Genomic DNA, 18,562 nt, shown 5'->3' with positions numbered 1-18,562 from the left:
TCTTGCCTAGTACACCTCATTTTGGTGCTGTCATTGGTTTTTGTGGTTTTCCTATAGCTGCATAGACTTGATGTGCTATTTCAGGATCCAACCAGCCTCTGGGTTGATGACCTAACAGACAGACAATGCTCACTAAATCCTGGCCAGATGTTAGTGTCTATGATAGCAAGTACAAAGTATGCCGAGCTGACAGAGTAAGAGGCTCCACAGAGTACAGGAGAGGGGTAGTCACAGCGGTTAGTAGCGGATTACCCGACCTAAAGGTCGACCATACAATGGAACACTTCGATGGTCTATTTTGTAAGGGTAAATATTGTAATGATTATAGCGTCCGCCATGGCAATTTGCGATGGGTTTGCGACGTCACCCACAATGGCCCGCCCACTTCCTCTTCGACCGCACCAATGATGAACAATGTAGTGTAAGGCTAGCCCCTAGCTGGAGTTGGCAGTTCAGTTAGTGAGTGCGTGGACTCAAAGTGAGCGAAGGGTGCTGCAGTCACAGGTGAGCTCAGTGTGAGCTCCGTCAGACAGAGGCCGAATGTGAGTATAGCCCGAATTGAGAGTGGCAATATATTGGAGTGCCACATGAAACAAAAGGACGAGGCAAGACGAGTGGTAAGAGGAAAAGTTACGGTAGATTTGACCGGAATTGTCGCACTGTTTCCTAAGTCTCGAAAATGAAGGAGAAGCCGAGTGCTTAGTGTGTAAAAAAGCATGTCGTCTGCAAAAGTTTAATATTAGGCGTCATTATGAGCCGTATCATCCACATCAGCACAGTGGGAGCTGAGAACTCTTTCGGTACGCCTGTTGTCGAGTGTGTGGGTCTCTTGGACTAGCTGTTGAAAGGGAATATCGAGCTTTCTGGTACAGCCTTGAAGAGAACACTGGAAGTTCAGCATGGACTGTGAACAGAGTTGTACTGGATGTGTGGACAGCGGATACCATCCTGGTCTGTGAGACTGTTGCGCGCGGGCTGCGAACTGTGGACTGTGACAGCGCCAACGAGTGTAACTGATGAGAGTGTAGTGCGAGTGACCGCAGTCTGTGTGTTTTAGTTCAAGTCAGGCATGTCAAAACAGTGCCTGCAGTAAGACATAGCACGGCATAGAAATGACCTCACATGCGTGCGGACAGAACTTCTCTCTAAGCGGAGGGAGGGGAGTTGAACTGACAGTACGTTCGCTCACGACAGGGATGAGTAAACCAGATCTCTCCGTGCCACACGAAACAAAAGAACGAGGTAAGACGAGTGGTAAGAAGAAAAGTTACAGTAGATTTGACCGGAATTGTTGCACTGTTTCTTAAGTCTCGAACATGAAGGAAAAGCTGAGTACTTAGTGTGTAAAAAATCATGTCGTCTGCAAAAATTTAATATTAAGGGTCATTATGAGCCGTGTCATCTACATCAGCACAGTGGTATTACTGGTGAAGAGAGGATGAAATTAATAGCGTAACTACGAAGTACTTTGAAATATGTAAGTATACTTAAGTGATGTGTTTTAAAAAGTAGTTTGTTAGGACAACACGGAACAGTAGTGTCCAAACAACGGTAGTTCCAAATATCGGCTTTTCCTTCTTACTGAAAATTCTGTCAATCTTTGGAAGTATTTACAGATGTGAACATTTCTTTGGAAGAACTTACAGGTGTGAACATTTCTTTTTCAGGATGGAGATCAACAAATCTCGATTCTGGTCTTGGCTAACAGGCGTACATCTCAATGCAGTAATGAAAATAGTGTCTGCCATCATCATCACGCCTAACATTGACAGAATTATTGCCAGTAAACGTCAATAGGGCTCAGGAAATAAGTGAACAAAAATGGTTCGCATTTAGGCAACTTTGTTTTTTCAGGGGACGCTAAACCACGATGTCCAGGGTGTAGACAAGTGCTCACCGGAATGCTTTTAAGTTATTTCAACACACCTTTGTTTTGTGAACTAGAATACTCTTCTATACAGGGTTATTCACCTAAGATGTTACACAGAAATAAGGTCTAAACCATTAAGGATATCGGTATTCTGTTTTCATATTTGTAAATGAGACCCAGGGGCTTGTAAAATAATGTGCTACTTATTCCCATGGAAAGATTAATAACCGATATATTGATATTAACTCCATATTTTTAAATGGAACGGCACAAATACATACAGCTTGCCTAAAAGTTGAACTGCGTACAAGTTCAAGTATGTAAGTATTTTCTAAATCGGACAGTTTTTTTGAGAAATCAATAAAAACCGCATTTAGGCTTTTGCGTGCCCCATCAGACAGCGTGCGGTCGGCGTAGGATGTATTGACACGCAAGCTGTTTTCTGGCATTGATTCCAGCCCTAGAACGGATACCAGGCATGAACTGTAAACTATTGTACACATAATGAGATGTACCGGCACATACCCTGGGTGTGCAACGTTATTGTATGACTGGTGAGCACACAACGGGGAAGGGAGATTAAAGTTTCTTTTTTTGGTTTTGTTTCGTTTTGAAATCCATGTATAACAGGTTGCGCTCAGTTTGGCCTCTTTCCCCTCGGATGTGAATGGGGAAGGATTTGGAAAGGACGTCGGCCGTGGCGTATCTCAAAGGCCCAATCCTGTAATTGCCCGGTGTTGAACATGGGACAACATGAAAATCACTTTTTGGTCGGGCGAGTCAGAACTCGAACCCGAATGCACGCTACTATATTATACATCAGCTTTTCTAGAAGGAGCTCTTCAGGTGTCCCGTGTTATGTTTATTTCTCAATTCTCGAGTCAAAGTTATTAATTTATTCCTTTTAAAAACATCAACCCTCCCTGTCCTGTCATGAGTTCGCCTGTCATGTACACTTTGCAAACCCATCACATGTGTACGATATGCTTACATGCCCGGTATCCATTCTGTGGCTGGAATCACACCCAGGAAACTGCTTGCGCTTCAATATGTCCTTGCCCGACTGCACGCTGTCGGATGTGGCATGCAAAACCGCGCATGCTGTTCTTAATGATATCTCAAAAGTAAATGTCCCATTTTGAAAATACTTACATATTTTAATTTTGTACGCAGTTGAACGTCTAGGCCAGCCGTGTGAATTTTTGCTGTTCCATTAAAAAATATGGAGTTGCTATCAATATTTAGGATATCAATCACCCCATGAGAATACGTAGCACATTATTTTACCAGCCCCTGGGCATTATTTACGAATGTGAAACCAGAATACCGATATCTTCAATGGTTTAGACGTAATTTCCGTGTAACATCTTAGGTGAATATTAAATGAGTTTACTAAAACAATCTTGGCAAATCCATTCGTCTACAAGACCGATTTGCTTCATTTCTGTGTTATTCTCTCCGGAATTACCTGCCGATAAAACATAAGACAATGATACGTCTCTAAGTTCAGCCAACTTAGAGTGATTACTCCAATAATTGCACGCAAAGTCTTACCCTAATTCGCAATACATTCTGTACTTAGCAGGTTGCTAAGCGACTAACAGTTTCATTAATATTCTGATAGGAAATATATGCGATTTTTATCCTTAGTAATATTATTGCATGCAACCATGTTTGAAAACAACCTGTGAGGCAAGAGAGTATACACTTCCTCTGATAATGGAAGAATACCAACGAGCTAGCTAGCTCGTTGAAGAATACTAATTTCTGCTAGATATTCTTTGATTCTTTGACCTTCCCCAACCTCTGAATATACAGTACTCAACAGATGGCAGAACATTCCTAATTACTTACATGCTGCTAAGAGAAAACAATCTACAGGTAGGTACGTACAGAAGGGAACGTATCAAGCCGACTAGCCTTCTGTTGTCACCATTAATAAAGCGCAGGGACAAACTCTTGAAAACGTGGGTAGTCTACTGCGCCGTACCCTGACGGCTCAAATGAAATATTAAATAATACTTTTGGCATATTAAACAATATTATGGACGTGGACTGTAGTCAGGCATTAGAAGAGCAGTACGGTTGAGAACGGAAGTCCAGGAGACAGAATGTCGCTGGATACTCCGCGAAGCATGCCTGCGACCGTAGGAACGTTCAGTTTTACTAAGTATCAGTACAAACCAGCACCTGTAGAAATCGTTAGGCCACGAGGTGTGTTCAGCCAATTAGAAAGCGAGGGCGTGGCTACTATGAATTCTGGCCCGCGCAGAATTAAAATTTCACGATGACCAACATTGTTATATGTGTAATGTGTCGTTGCCTACGAGATATACAAGGCCGGGAAGTATGTGCTAGTTCTGAGCATAAAAACTGTCCCCAACCAGGATCGGAGTATCGCCGCCAGATGTCTCGACATCGTGCTATAGTTTGCATGTGCTGGAGTGTATTAACAAATGGAGAAAAGTGTTTTTAATACCTTTACTTATAGATTTCACATACTGTTAGTGTTCAAATGAACTCCAAGTAAATTTCATATGCTCTATAAAATATGGTATATCTTACTGTAAGTCCAATTCGTCAAAAAAAAAAAAAAAAAAAAAAAAAAAAGAGAAGAAATGGAGTTTTCAATCATTTCCAGCCGATCCAGTTTTAAAGGATAATTGCTACATCCGGAAGGGGGGGGGGCAAATTAGGTTCGCTTTGGTCGCCTGGGACGTCATCCAGGGTCTGTAATTTACATTTTAAGTATTGAGACTTCAGTTTATGGGTTACAGATTCATTAGATCACTTCACTGCCTCCGACTACCGCATCAAAAGACACGAATCGGGCCTATGTTGGCTTTTCGAATGGAAACAAACTAGAATAACACCCCTCATTAAGGATCCCCCTGTAGTGGTGGTGGTGGTGATTATTGTTTTAAGAGGAAGTATAACTAGGCAACCATCCTCTGTATAACACTAGTCAGAGGGAAAATATGGAAGGGGTCCGACACTTCGAAAAATGAAGATATCGGCCAAAGGAAGACAAGGGCCACGAAGGGCATGAAAATTAAAGACTCCCTAGCCCTCGCAAACCTAATAGCGTCGGGGTCGGAAAAGAACAAGAGTTGACCAAGAGGAGTCGGATAGGATAGATGAAAGTGAGGAGCCTAGCACAAGTAAGTGGAAGCAATGCCAGGACTCAGCTAAGGGCCCCGGCTCTGAACTTTGAAGCGTGGGTTAGCGACCAAGGGGCCTAGGGAGTATTTCATTTTCACATGGTCCTTGTCTTCCTTTGGCCGATATCTTCATTTTTGAAGTGTCGTATCCGTTCAATTTTTCCCTCAGATTAGTGTTATATAGAGGACGGTTGTCTAGTTATATTTCCCCTTGAAACAATAATCACCACCACCACCACCACCACCATTTCATTAAAGAAAACCTCCATTACGAAGCCATGAATTTGACATGCGTGGAGGAAACTTTAGGATCCCTTATCATAGATGAAATGGCTATCAAGTCCAGAGTACACTATAATCGTAATCCTGATCAGCAACAGTTATGGAAATAGGCCTACTTGATGAGACGCTCGAAGGTAAGCTAATCAATTCGCGATTATTCGATTATCTTTCAGATGTACTATTTTTAATAGGCCAAAAATATCTGGAAGTTTTTTTTTTGCTATTGGCTTTACGTCGCACCGACACAGATAAGTCTTATGGCGATGATGGATAGGAAGGGGCTAGGAGTGGGAAGGGATCGGTCGTGGCCTTAATTAAGGTACAACCCCAGCATTTGCCTGGTGTAAAAATGGAAAACTACGGAAAACATCTTCAGGGCTGCCGACAGTAGGATTCTAACCCACTATCTCCCGGATGCAAGCTCACAGCTGCGCGCTCCTAACCGCACGGCCAACTCACCCGGTAGTTTTATATTATCTTAGAAGCTATTGATATTAAGAATGACACCATGCCTTTTCAGAAAAACCTGTCACTCTGGAGTTGTCTTCCTTGGCCATGATATGTGGTTATCTTGTTCGAGTTGCGGAAGAAAATTCCAACTGTGAATCATGCTTTGGACAGATATCCTCGACCACTACTGACAGTCCACTGATGTGCCTCATTAGGATGAAAGATCGTGGAGCATTTGTTTACTTCCTGAAAAATATGTTGAATTTTACGCGTCACTCATTCGTTATCTGGGAAATACAAATTTAGTATAGAAACTTCACGTTTTTGTTGTTCCAAAGTTCATTGAGGCATTCAAATGTGACGAGTGTGATCAGAGAGTACTGACTGCAACTCTCATTACAAAACTTTTAAAATCAATACTCGACAATGAAGCTCATACAATTACAGATGCTCATGACTTGGGAAATAACTTCAGGGCAAAGCCTTTAAGTTCGAAGATCTTAAAAATGTGAGTGATACGAGCAGTGATCATGGTAAGTCATTTTTAATGTATTACTTTTATTAATTATCGCACTTGACTTCGCCTAAAATAATTCCAAATACCACTTAAATGTGCTTTGCTTTACTTTACATCCAATCACTCGAAATCACATTTAAGTGGTCCTAACTTCATCATTTGTAGATTTTTACGTTATGAATATTAATTGAATGTATTTCGCGTGAGCAGCATAGCACGCGATGTCGAGACCTCTAGCGGACGTTCGCAAAACTACTTGCGACCCGCATTTCTATCGGTTCACTTCCCGGCCTTGTATATCTCCTAGGCAACGAATGTGCTCAGCGGGAAAGAGAGGTCAGTTCTGTTATTTGAGGGATTTCCACAGGTCTGAGAGCGAGAAATATTAAGGAATAAATTATATCAATTGTCTGAGCCGTAATCTGGTTATCATGAGTGCATCGGATATTAAGTTTAGAAAATTGCAAAGACATTGTGTGTAACAATAGCTCTGATTGGCTGAGTATTTGAATATTCAGGGAATCCCCTAGCCATAACGGCGTCTGCTTAGTTACTTGGGAGCGTTCTTCTTGCTGTGTGTATTGTCATGAAGTGAACATCGCTCTGTACCCCTCCTTTATCTGTGTGTTGTCAGGAAGTAAGCATCAGTGCCATACTACAGTGAGCGCGGGAGGCGTAATTGCTGCTACATGGGCAGGAGTCTAACGTTGTGTGGTCATGCTGACTCAAGACTGTGGATTTATTTCTTGTAAACAGTGTTACGTTAACTGGGTGCAGTTATAATTCACCAAGTGCGCTATGTCGCGAGTTCTTGTATTAAAGGAACAGACGGTAATATCAGCCGCAGACTGGTAATCGAGTGAGAGACGCTCATCCGTGGATTATTTTCGGGCCGGTCGCGTTTCGCGAGAGACAATTCGTATTGATCCGCGAGCCGCTCCTAGTGACTGTGTTTAAACCCTTAATATTTACTGTACATTGTGAACGTGTGTTTTGGGGTCATTTTATTCATATTGGCCTTTAATTACAGCTGCCAGAGGGTTTGTTCGGTGCAACGTGCACGGAGAGCGGTGAAGAGATACTGACCAGAATCTTGGCTCGCTATGAAGGTCAGTTTGTCAGCCAAGGTTATACTGTAGTTGTGAAGTGAGGAGCAATTTCCGTGTTATAATCTTGTCAAAACAGTGACCAATTTCCAAGAATAGCCTCGAGTTTTAACAATCTCTTCAGCTCATTGTCAAGCAGGAAATATGTAATTGACGAAGGGCGCTACCCTGCGCGCCAATGCACTAAGATGTACGCGATGGTTGCCCGTTGCTTTCCGTGTGTTTATTGAATTATATTGTTTGTTTTCTCTTACAGGATATTGTCTTGTTGATTAACGGGGAACAGCCCGAGTGCTGTGTGGGTGGTTATGGTTAATCTAGTTCTTACTAGATATGTCGGTGAACCGCGTTTCACGTCGAGTCAGTGTAGTGTGTAAGTTTTTCTTCCACCTGATCCAATGTAAATACTTGGGTTATTTTAGCTTGTTTTGATTATTATAAATATAGCGTATAGAAACACCAGTAGCATTTTTCGTAGTTCATATCGTCATGTCATACTTCGTTCAATTTTAAAACACGTTTAAATGCGCTTATCGCGGCAACTTTCCCGAATATCAATCCGTATAATTGTGATTCTTACAATGGTGTTACTCTATGTGAACAGGAACGTTGGACTATAATGTGAAGTCATTTCAAAACTGATCAATATTAAAATTTGTAATTGGAATTTCCATTTTTTATTTAATTTGTTTTGCGTTATTAATATTTGTTTTCTACATTCAAATTTGATGATTTAAATTTCATTTCAGTGCCAGTTTCAAGCCGTTTTGTTAATTTGATTTTATTATTTTGGTGTTGTAGTATAATTCGGATTACTTTATGTAATAAACTCATCTTACCACATATCAGTGTTTCTCATTCGAGATAAAACTCCATTGTTCCTGTCATAATACTTAGAGATAAGTTATAAACTTCGACTTTTAGACTTACCCACGACAACTTACCCACATCTCTACCGCACCTGAGTTAGTCGGATGTTCAATCAGGAAATGGAGACATCTTCCTAGAGGGTTCTTACCCCTCGGTACGGTACACTACTTAGCCGATTCAGTCACGGCCAATTGTATGTTGCACTATCTCGAGCAAGATCGTTTGAAAATGTTAAGATCCAGATACGGCCAAATGGCCGAAACACGGTGAATATTGTATAGAAGAAAGTGTTATAAACTATATTACCGGTATTAAATGTTTATAAAAGCATTGAGAGGACAGGAAAAACAATATGACTGCTACAGGCATATCGAGACGAGTAATCTAACCTATTTATAAGGAATACTTCGGAGCAGCACGGGTCCACAAGTAATTTATTAATTTATGTATCTTGAAGAAGCCAGAATTTTATTTTACGTTTAATATTTGGTTAATGTGTGTAGTATTTATGTAGCCTACAATTCTATTGTCGTTGTAAATATCAATAACGCGTTTATTATTATTTCATGTAAATTAACAACTTACGGTGCCTTATTAATGCTATTGGTCAAGGACAGTTCTCATTTAGAGGTAGCACACTTCGTTCGTAACGAAGGAAGGAATACTGTGCAATTTCTCCGCTCGAGTCAGCGTGTGCCGGCCGAGATCGCACGGGAGTAAAGACCACTTACACGCAGCTCGCCTGGCGTGCGCTTGACCTGGACATGCCTGGTGTAAGTAAACAGTGGGAATAAGAGAGAGCGCGTACTGTGTAACTGCATGTCATGGGTGTAAGTTCTGAGCTCGGTAATCCTATGTTTTAACGTGTAGTACTTAGTAACTAGGTAATAAATTTTAGAAGTAGAATGCTACCAGGTCCTGTATTTATTTACTTACTCCACCGACACGTTACAGTCTTCAGGGAAAAGTCTGGTATCTAATATGCACATACCTCCTTGCTGGTCAATGGAATCTCACTATGAAATAATGGACAGTAACGTAATCATTACGGGAGACTCCCATATTTCGGTTTGGGCACCCCCGAGGGGGTACCTAGTGCGGTGCCAGTACCGGTGCGCAATGTTGCGCTCCTCACCTGGCCTGTTGTAGAAAATAACGTATAAGAATAATAAGTATATGGATGCTGATGATGATAATAATAATAATAATAAGCAGAATAAGAAGAAAATAGTGAAATTATTTACTGTATTGTGATCACGGTTAAGTGTGAATATGGTAAAGAACGTAACATTATTCGTTAAGTGCCATGGCTGTGTTAGAAAGGTATCTAAATTTTTACGGACCAGCGGCAGGTGCCGAGCCTGGGTGGTGACCCATCCAAACCCTGACCACGCCCGATGTTGCTTAACTATATCGGGCCCTGTCGCTGGATTGTTTACTAGAATATATTTATATTCTCCCGTATCGGATGTTGATAATACGTTAAATTTAGAAATGACAGCATTTGTTGTTGCAGCTTAGTGATATGCCCACCTCGGCGTCCTAGGTGTTTCCAGTGCTTCTTTTAAGGTTGTGCGTACCTCGTTTTCTGAGGTGGTGGCTGTATTAGGATGTAGGTATTTAATTGATTGAGGAGAAGTATCTGCATTGGCTGTTGTATGAGGAAGTGAGGAATTTTCATGACTTTTACGCTTGACTTGGTGGGGTTAGTTGCTCGGTGGGGGTGTCATGGTGTTGCGGAGTGGGCGTTGGAAGTAGTCTGGTTTGGGTAGAGAGTAGGTTTAGTAGCAATAGCTGTAGCAGGATGGTTGCGTCTGGAGTCGGTGGGGTGGGGTGCGGGGAGATGTGTCCTGGGTTCCTCAAGCTCAAGACAAAGTCTTCTGTAGGATAGGATCAAATACCGCCGTACGTTATAAAAGGTTGCAAAGATGTACTGAAATATCCTCCACTCTTCACTTACAATTTAATTCTCAAAACATCTGTATTTCCCTCAGAATGGAATCTGTCCCGGGTATGTCCTGCGCTTAAATCAGGTAATCCGAAGTTAATAGAAAACTACCAACCAATATCAGTTCTTTCAGTTATAGCTAAGGTCTTCGAATTTATATTTTGTCATAGACTCACTGTCTATACAAGACCCTTAATATCAGAACACCAACATAGATTTATTTCAGGACGGTCAACAGTAAAAAGTCTCGTAAATTTTACGCTATCAGTATCCGCAGAACTTGATAGAGGTGGCCAGATAGATGCAATATTTACTGACTGACTTCCAAAACGTCGTCGTGAGCTGACACCGTTCGAACGGGGTATGGTGGTCGGTGCCTGACGGATGGGAAGTGCGATTTAGGAAGTGGAGCGGGAATTCGACTTCACACGATCAACCGTATCCAGGGTGTATCGTGAATGGTTGAATGCGGGTGTCACCGTCCACAACAGACGAACGACCGGCCGTCCATCCACCCTCGATGACTGTGACAGGCGACATCTGAGACGGATTGTCAATAGTGACAGACGGGCAACCGTGCAACAAATCTCGGCTCAGTTCAACACAGGCCGTGCTAGACACGTCTCCCAGTGGACAATCCGTAGGAACATGGGTTCTATGGGGGTATGGTAGCCGGCGCCGCACGCGGGTGCCACTGTTAACCCAACGTTATCGGGCACAACGACGCGCATTTGTCGCCAGTCACCAGGGATGGACACTGGAACAATGGCGTAACGTGATATGGTCGGACGAATCCCGATTTCAACTGCACCATGCCGATGGGAGGCACCGTGTATGGCGCACACCACATGAAGCGATGGATCCCGCCGGCCTCGAAGGTGTGGTGCAGGGCGCTGGTGTCTCTGTTATGGTCTGGAATGCATTTTCCTGGTATGGAATGGGCCACCCTAGTTGTTCTGGAATAGACTTTGAATGGTACGCGGTATGTTGAGCTGCTCGGAGACCTTCTCCGGCCATTTTTGGCCTTCTGCGGTGTTTCACGATGATAACGCACCGCCACATCGCTCCCACGTCGCCCGGTAATGGTTTTCAAGAACATGCAGCGGAGGTCCAACGACTGCCATGGCCACCCAGGAGCCCCGATATGAACCCTATCGAGCATATCTGGGATGTCCTGGAACGCAGGCTCCTTGCCATGGATCCTGCACCCACGAACAGACCAGCATTGGCAGCCGCTTTGCAAACGATTTGTTGTCAGCTGCATCCAGAGGACTACCAGGGACTCGTCGACTCACTTCCACGGCGTCTCACTGCAATTTGCAGGGCCAGAGGAGGGCCCACACGTTATTAGGTTACTTTCCCATGACATTTGCTAAGTCAGTGTATATCCTGCATTACTTGCCCATATTTGTTATTTTCTGTCTTTTTGTAGTGATTCGATCTACCCATATCACCTCCAGCGTTCTACTGTAGGTTTTAATGTACTGTAAATTCCGATTGCCACTTTCTTAATAAATTTGAGTATTTTTATTTAGATTTTATATTTAGATTTAGATTCTTCCTAATATGCGTTGTTTTTAATAAATTATGTACAGTGAGTAAGCAAATTGTAAATGGCAAAACATCTCTGTTGGTGGTATGAAATAAATAAATACATGTTATGATGTAACCCGGCGTTCCCTGGGCAACAGCGAAATCGTCGACTAATCCTTTCGTAACGGAAACATCATCTTGGTCCTTTTCAGGATCTCAGTTAACCATAAGACGACATTTTGTGTTGTATCAGAGTAGACATTACACGCCCAAATTGTTTCTCAAATTTTTGGGAATACTCTGCATAGACAAAGCAAATAATATATTTTATTGATAGGGTAGAAAATGATGATTTTTTCACTTTTTCTGAATCTTGGTTTTTCAATTATCGTTTACTCGTCTTAGGTAGGGCACCATCCTCACAGAAGGGCAGGTCGTCTATACGGCGTCAACTCGAAAGACCTGCACCAGGCCTCTTCGGATGCCTCACGCTATTACTATAATAATTATCCTCTTTAATTTGGTGTATATTATGATGCGTACTTTATGTGTTTGCTTGCATGTTTACGGCATTCGCTTGTCTTCAGCCTTGTAAACATGGTGCCACAAAGTAACCAATTTAATTGTTTACATGCGAGTTGGAAAGTGAAGTGGTATTTCTTTTGAAGTTAAAGTGAAATTATATTTATATTTTGGTTTCCTGTGTGGTAATAAGAATGCGCAGAACGCATCTGCGTGTATTTTTAAGATGAACAGGAACGTTGGTAAGCCAAAAATATATGTAAACAATGCAGAAGCAACATATTCTAGTATAGAAGAAGAATGTGCAAATGTTAGGACTCTATTTATTGGCAACTTAAGAATTTTCAAATGCATATAATATAATATGAATAGAAAATAAAAATGCGTACAATGCAAAAATATAAATTTAATTTGGCAAAACCTAATATATGACTGGAAACAAAGATGATCGTCTTCAGTTTTATCTCGTATTTTGTAACACACAATTTTTTGGGAAATGTTTGGAAGGACCTATTGGTCCATAAAATTCACACGTTCAACTTACAACGTCAAATTTTACAAAAATATCCCTTTTACATTTGAGATGAAGGACGTAACGTTCTTCTTTGTGAGTCTCTTTCGCAGATGAAATAGAAGAAAGCACCTATATAAATAAAGTTGTAGGGAGGCCGCTGTCTGTAACTTCCTTTATTGTGCCAATTTTTCAGATAGCTGTCCTATCAACTCAAGACAGTAACAGTGTTTTCTAGCTTTCGTGTCTATTTATATGCCTGTTTGTCCGTTTGTTCCAGCATCACGGCGAAACGGCTGGATAGATCTCAACCAAACTTCATATTTAGAGTACACTCATCCATGAGCTGATTTAGGTATGCATATGCTTTAAAAAATCACTAAATAGATTGGTGTTTATAGTAATATGAGAACAGGTTCTTTCAGTTTTCTCTTATAGTACTGATTTTCTGTACAATTCCTAGACTGTATGCGAAACGTCCCTTCATTTTACAAGTTTTGTTATGTACTGAATTTCGCATATTCTTCACATGACGGAGAAAATTACTATTTTATGCGTGTTTCATGCTCTGCACTGAGTGACGGACACCCGCACAAACCTACCGGTTACCATGGCAACGTCTTCGGCCGCTTGCCGGCAGGGAAATAACGTAATGCCATTTTCGTTATTATTCCTGCAAACTCGTGGTGGGCGAGAGAGACGTCAAGCTGCCATTCTGCAGGATATTTGCGGAGTACCATTGGACGTTACAATCGTCTTCAAATAGCACTAAGGGTGGCTGTTAATATTTCATCAGTACTGCGGAGTATAGCCCATTATTTCACACCGTAACGTGTTTTACGGCATTTGCTATAATTTTTACTGTATTTCTTTTCTACTTCAGTTTTCTGCTTTAATTTATTGTCATTGCCTTACCTCTTTACGCTTAAGTGATAACACCGTAAGTCATCTCCTTATCTAAGAATCCTTGCGCCTAAATTTATCCACTGTTACCGCTTTCTTAAATCCGTAACTCATATCATCACAATTTACTGACGGACATTTCATTTTTCCAATACCTCCACATTGTATTTGTATATTTGGCCTATCCGGCTATCCTCAGTTATTATCCTATCTTCAATTAATGTCAACTTTCTTAACTGTAATATTTTCTTCCTTAATTTCTCCGCTTGTGTGCGAGTGCTTAGCCCCGAAAACTGGACTCTCTTTCCTTTGAGGAATTCCATGATGTTCAAATGCGTAACTTTTGGCCCAGAAAAATATCGAAATATTTTAGAAATTTTAATGACGGTGCAATCTTCGTTACGGGATAATTGGTGGTTAAACGGTAAGTCGTATAACAAAACAGATAGCATAATCCTCGCTCAATTTGGTGAGATCTACTACTTTGGTCCTATGACTTTTTGTCGTATCTCGATCCCTTATACGTAAGATGGAGCTGCATTTTTCGATTATAATCAAATCTCCCGAACTCGATTGTGACGAGCATTAGGAAAAGGGTCCTGTCTTTATAATGAAAACTCCCCATATCCATAGTCAATGGCAGTAGGCAATTGAGCCTGCCGTTATAGTAGAAACTACCAAACTCGATTGTGAATGGCAGTAGGAAACGTGGCCTGCCAGTATCATTAAAACTTACCAACGCGCACCTTATATCGAAAACAACGTACGGGGACCTCCCCGTGGTGTTTTTCGGATAACGTTAAGAGACATGCAATTTAATATAACAATACTCACTGCGTCTACAGTAATGTATGGTACATAGAAATCCGTATACAACGTAGAATACAGTAGCAAAGCAGGGGTACATTTGCTAGCTCTATCATAGAATGCCATGGAAGGAGGTCCTTCACGAACACCTAGTTTATCGAGGAAGCTCTTAACATTATTGGCTTTGTCTTATTTCAGCACATTACCCAGTGATCCTTATTCCACTTAAAGAAACGGCCACTTCCTACCTCTTTTCAGCGGGGTATGTTTGCACATAGGGGCTGCCTGGCCGAGGCGGTAAAGGCGTGCTTGGTTCGCCCGGAAGGATGTGGGTTCGAATCCCCGTCAGGAAGTCGTAAAGTTTAAGAAACGAAATTTCCACTTCCGGGGGTGCATATGGCCCTGAGTTTCACTAAGCCTACACCAAAAATGAGCACCAGGTTAATTCCTGGGGGAAAAGGCGGCCGGGCGTAGAGCTAACCAGTCTACCCCATCAAGTGCCGAGGTTATGGATAGTGGAAGCCTTTACCTTCCACCCCTCCAAGGGCCTTATTGGCCTGTACGGAGATGAATTTGCTTTGCTTTGCTTTATGTTTGCACATAACAAACCCACGATCAAAAGACCAGAGTCCTGTCACAACCGTTCACGTGATATGTGCGCCCCGGTCTATTAGCCATGTGGAGTTGCGTCGCTTTGGAAACAAATACAATATCTAGATGCCATTTCAAATACGGTATACTCCACTTCGGAAATAAATACGTCTCGATATGATCAAGTACTATTGTGGGAATACAGTATTGAACGTTCAGCTTGAAATACAAAAAATGTAGTTGCGTCACTTAGAAAATAAGCCCTTCAAATGTGACGAAAATGATGTCATAGATGTTTCTGATGTGAAAAATTTGCGTATTGTGTTGTTAAACAGCGTTAGGAGGATCCACATGACCCAAGTTACTGTACTTCTGGAAATCCTCTTGTTGAAGTATCGAAAAGCCATCGCACGATTACCCTGTCGTTTCTCTGAAGTATAACTTTATTGGCTGTTGAGAAAAGGTGCAATAAAATTTGTAAACATTACATGGGGAAGATACAGACCTACCTGAGCCCTTACTGATCGTTGTACACGTGGCTGATGTTTAGTTCTTATAGAATTGCTAAGAGGTTCTACTTACTTCTGTTAGCCTTCCCAATTCCAATTTTCCCATATTATTTTCCTTGGTGAAATCTACTTCTCTTTCGACGCTGAGGGTATTACGTATAGGTGGCCGAAATAGGCTATCATGTCGATACGCTACGTCGCCCATCCTTTCCTTTTCCAATGCTGTCATTCTCTTCCATTTTCCCCTAGTTCATGTCCCCTATGATTGCTTAGTTATACAAGGTTATTCAAAATGTTTGTCGGGGTTTCGTGATTTTGGCTTTAGAAAACATGCGAACCATACTATCATTATTGTTGCAGCGATGGTTAGTTAGACAAACTTTCAAAGTTTCGTTCTGCATCGACTGTAGTGACATCAGTTACCATCATGTGGCAGCTACGGCAGTGTTTACAAAATGGAGGTCAGCGGTAAGGAGAAAGCGTTTTGAACTCTTGAATCGTCGCTGCAGCGGCAAAAACTCGTATTCCATAATGCTTTTCCTTAAATAGATTATACTGTAGGAGTGCGTGAATACGTTATGCAAACACATTCCTACAGCGCGGTACAGTAAGGTTCAATTTCCTTTACACATTGGCATACCAAGATGAACACGACGAAAACTGTTCTGACGGACTGTATATCCATATGTGGCAGGGAGGCGTGACCAGTCTTAAGGAGAATTATGGATAGGAAGCGCATTGCGTCATACGAGGTTTTGCCCGTGCAACAACGATATCATCAATATCGGTCCGTTACCATAGTCCAGTACCATTTTCGAACGAAACATGGGAAGGACCCTCCCTCCAACAACTCTATTCGTAGATGGTACCCTCAGTTTGTGGACACAGGTTGTTTCTATGGAGGGAAAAACTGTGGTCGTCCCGCTGTGGCAGAAGCAGCGTGTGAATCGGATCAGGAGCATAACCCTAAGAAATCGACTACAGAAGGCAGCAGGGAACTGTATGTACATCACATCACATTATGGTGTGTATTACGAAGGCACCTGAAGATAAAGCCATATTGCTTACAGTTGCGTCCATCTTTAACAGGTAATGACGAAGTCCTACATTCAAATTTTAGCATCGCACTGCAAGAACGCTGTGAAGAAGATTATGGTTTTCGCGACGGACTAGTTTTCAGCTACGAAGCAACCTTCCATGAGAGTGGAAAGGTGAATAAACAAAACGTTCGAATTTAGGGAGCATGAAACCCCCATTGTTATGTGGAACATGTGCGTGCTGCAACAGGGAGGTCAGATCGTTTTTAAACCAAGAACTACCACAATGAACGCAAGCGGAACGGATTGTGATCAGATGCTCTTACCCTGGCCACCACGTTCACCAGATTTAACACCATGCGATTTCTTTCTGTGGGAACACGTTAAAGATCATGTGTTTGTTCCTCCTCTACTGGTGAATATCCTGGAAATGAAGCAGCGCATCCGAGCCGCCTTCCTAAACATCACCGGTGACACTTTCGGGCGTGTACGGGAAGAGATGGTCTATTGAGTAGATGTGTACAGATTGGCAAAAGGTGCATGTTATATTCTGAACACTCTACTAAATATACTTATCCCGTATTTAACATTATTTTATTAGGAAATGCATTTGTTACACAGCATGGCGTAACTATTCAATTACAATGAAAGTTCCAATGAGAAGAACAGCAGTTCTCTCAAGAGAGTATACATCTCTGTGTCGTTACGCTGTTGTTACTAGCGCACTCAATGTATTATTTTTTTAAATACACTGCAGTGCACATATTGACCGTTTGAATGCTTGTAAAGAAAACTTTGATTTACAGCACACAATAAAACAAAATTCGTACTCCTGCGTCAATTGCATTGTGTATTATGACCTTTTGAAACCCTGACAATCATTTTGAATAACCCTGTACTTCACCTTAAAACAATAATCACATCCACCAGAATTTTTCCCAACCAAATAATAATTTTCACCGCTGACATCTGTACAATAATATTCAGAACCGAATCATTTTCTTGAAATGGTCATCTAATATCAGAGGGAGAAATCTCCAACGATATTCCGAAGAATGGCGACTTCATGCCTCTCTCCTTCGAATGATCACGAACATGGCAGACATTTGAGCAGTTGCTAGCAGAACGCAGCGGTGCCAACTGGCAGATTCGACGCTGACGTATGAGGGACCTTGCCACTGTCACCAGAACATAAGCCCTACATAAACCAATTTAACAATTTTCTCCGTTATGTCGGGAGAAAAGATGGACTGGAAAAGGATTAAAATATACTACTTGGTATACTACTCTAAGCAAACGTCACCACGGGGGTTTCTAACAATTGTGGTGCATTAATAAATAATAATAATAATAATAATAATAATAATAATAATAATAATAATAATAATAATAATAATAATAATAATGGAAATCAAGAAATAATGAGGAAATATACCAGAACTAAAAAGTATAACAGGAACAATAACAAAAAAAATGAGAATGTTATTTTTGGACATATCTGTAGAATGGATGATAACATATTGACAAAACAGATATAGGTCTACAAGTACCTTTTGGGAGAAAAATTCAACGAGTTGGATATAAGAGGTCAAGAAAAAATTAGGAAGAAATGAAAAAAGAGAAGAGGAATATAGAAAAAGAGATTTTTAAAAGAGTTTTAGGAATTGAAGGATTCCAAAGAAAAATGAAAAGGAAACTCCGTCCAAAGTGATCTGTAGAGAGAAGAATAAATCGTAATTAATGATGAAGGAATACTGGAAAGGACCGAAGGGGAAACAACAAGGAAGAATGAATTTAAATTGACAGGTGGTCCCTAGAAGGCCTCATTGTAAATAAAGATAGTCAAAAATGTTTTTCCCACACAGGTGAAAATGGGCATATTAAGTCAAGATTTATGAGCTGTTAACAGATGGCGAACATGTTCCATCCCCACAATTTTTTTGTA

The sequence above is a fragment of the Anabrus simplex genome, chromosome 5 (genome assembly GCF_040414725.1).
Source record: "Anabrus simplex isolate iqAnaSimp1 chromosome 5, ASM4041472v1, whole genome shotgun sequence".
Taxonomy (NCBI): Eukaryota; Metazoa; Arthropoda; class Insecta; order Orthoptera; family Tettigoniidae; genus Anabrus; species Anabrus simplex.
Note: the sequence above shows the minus strand (reverse complement) of the source record.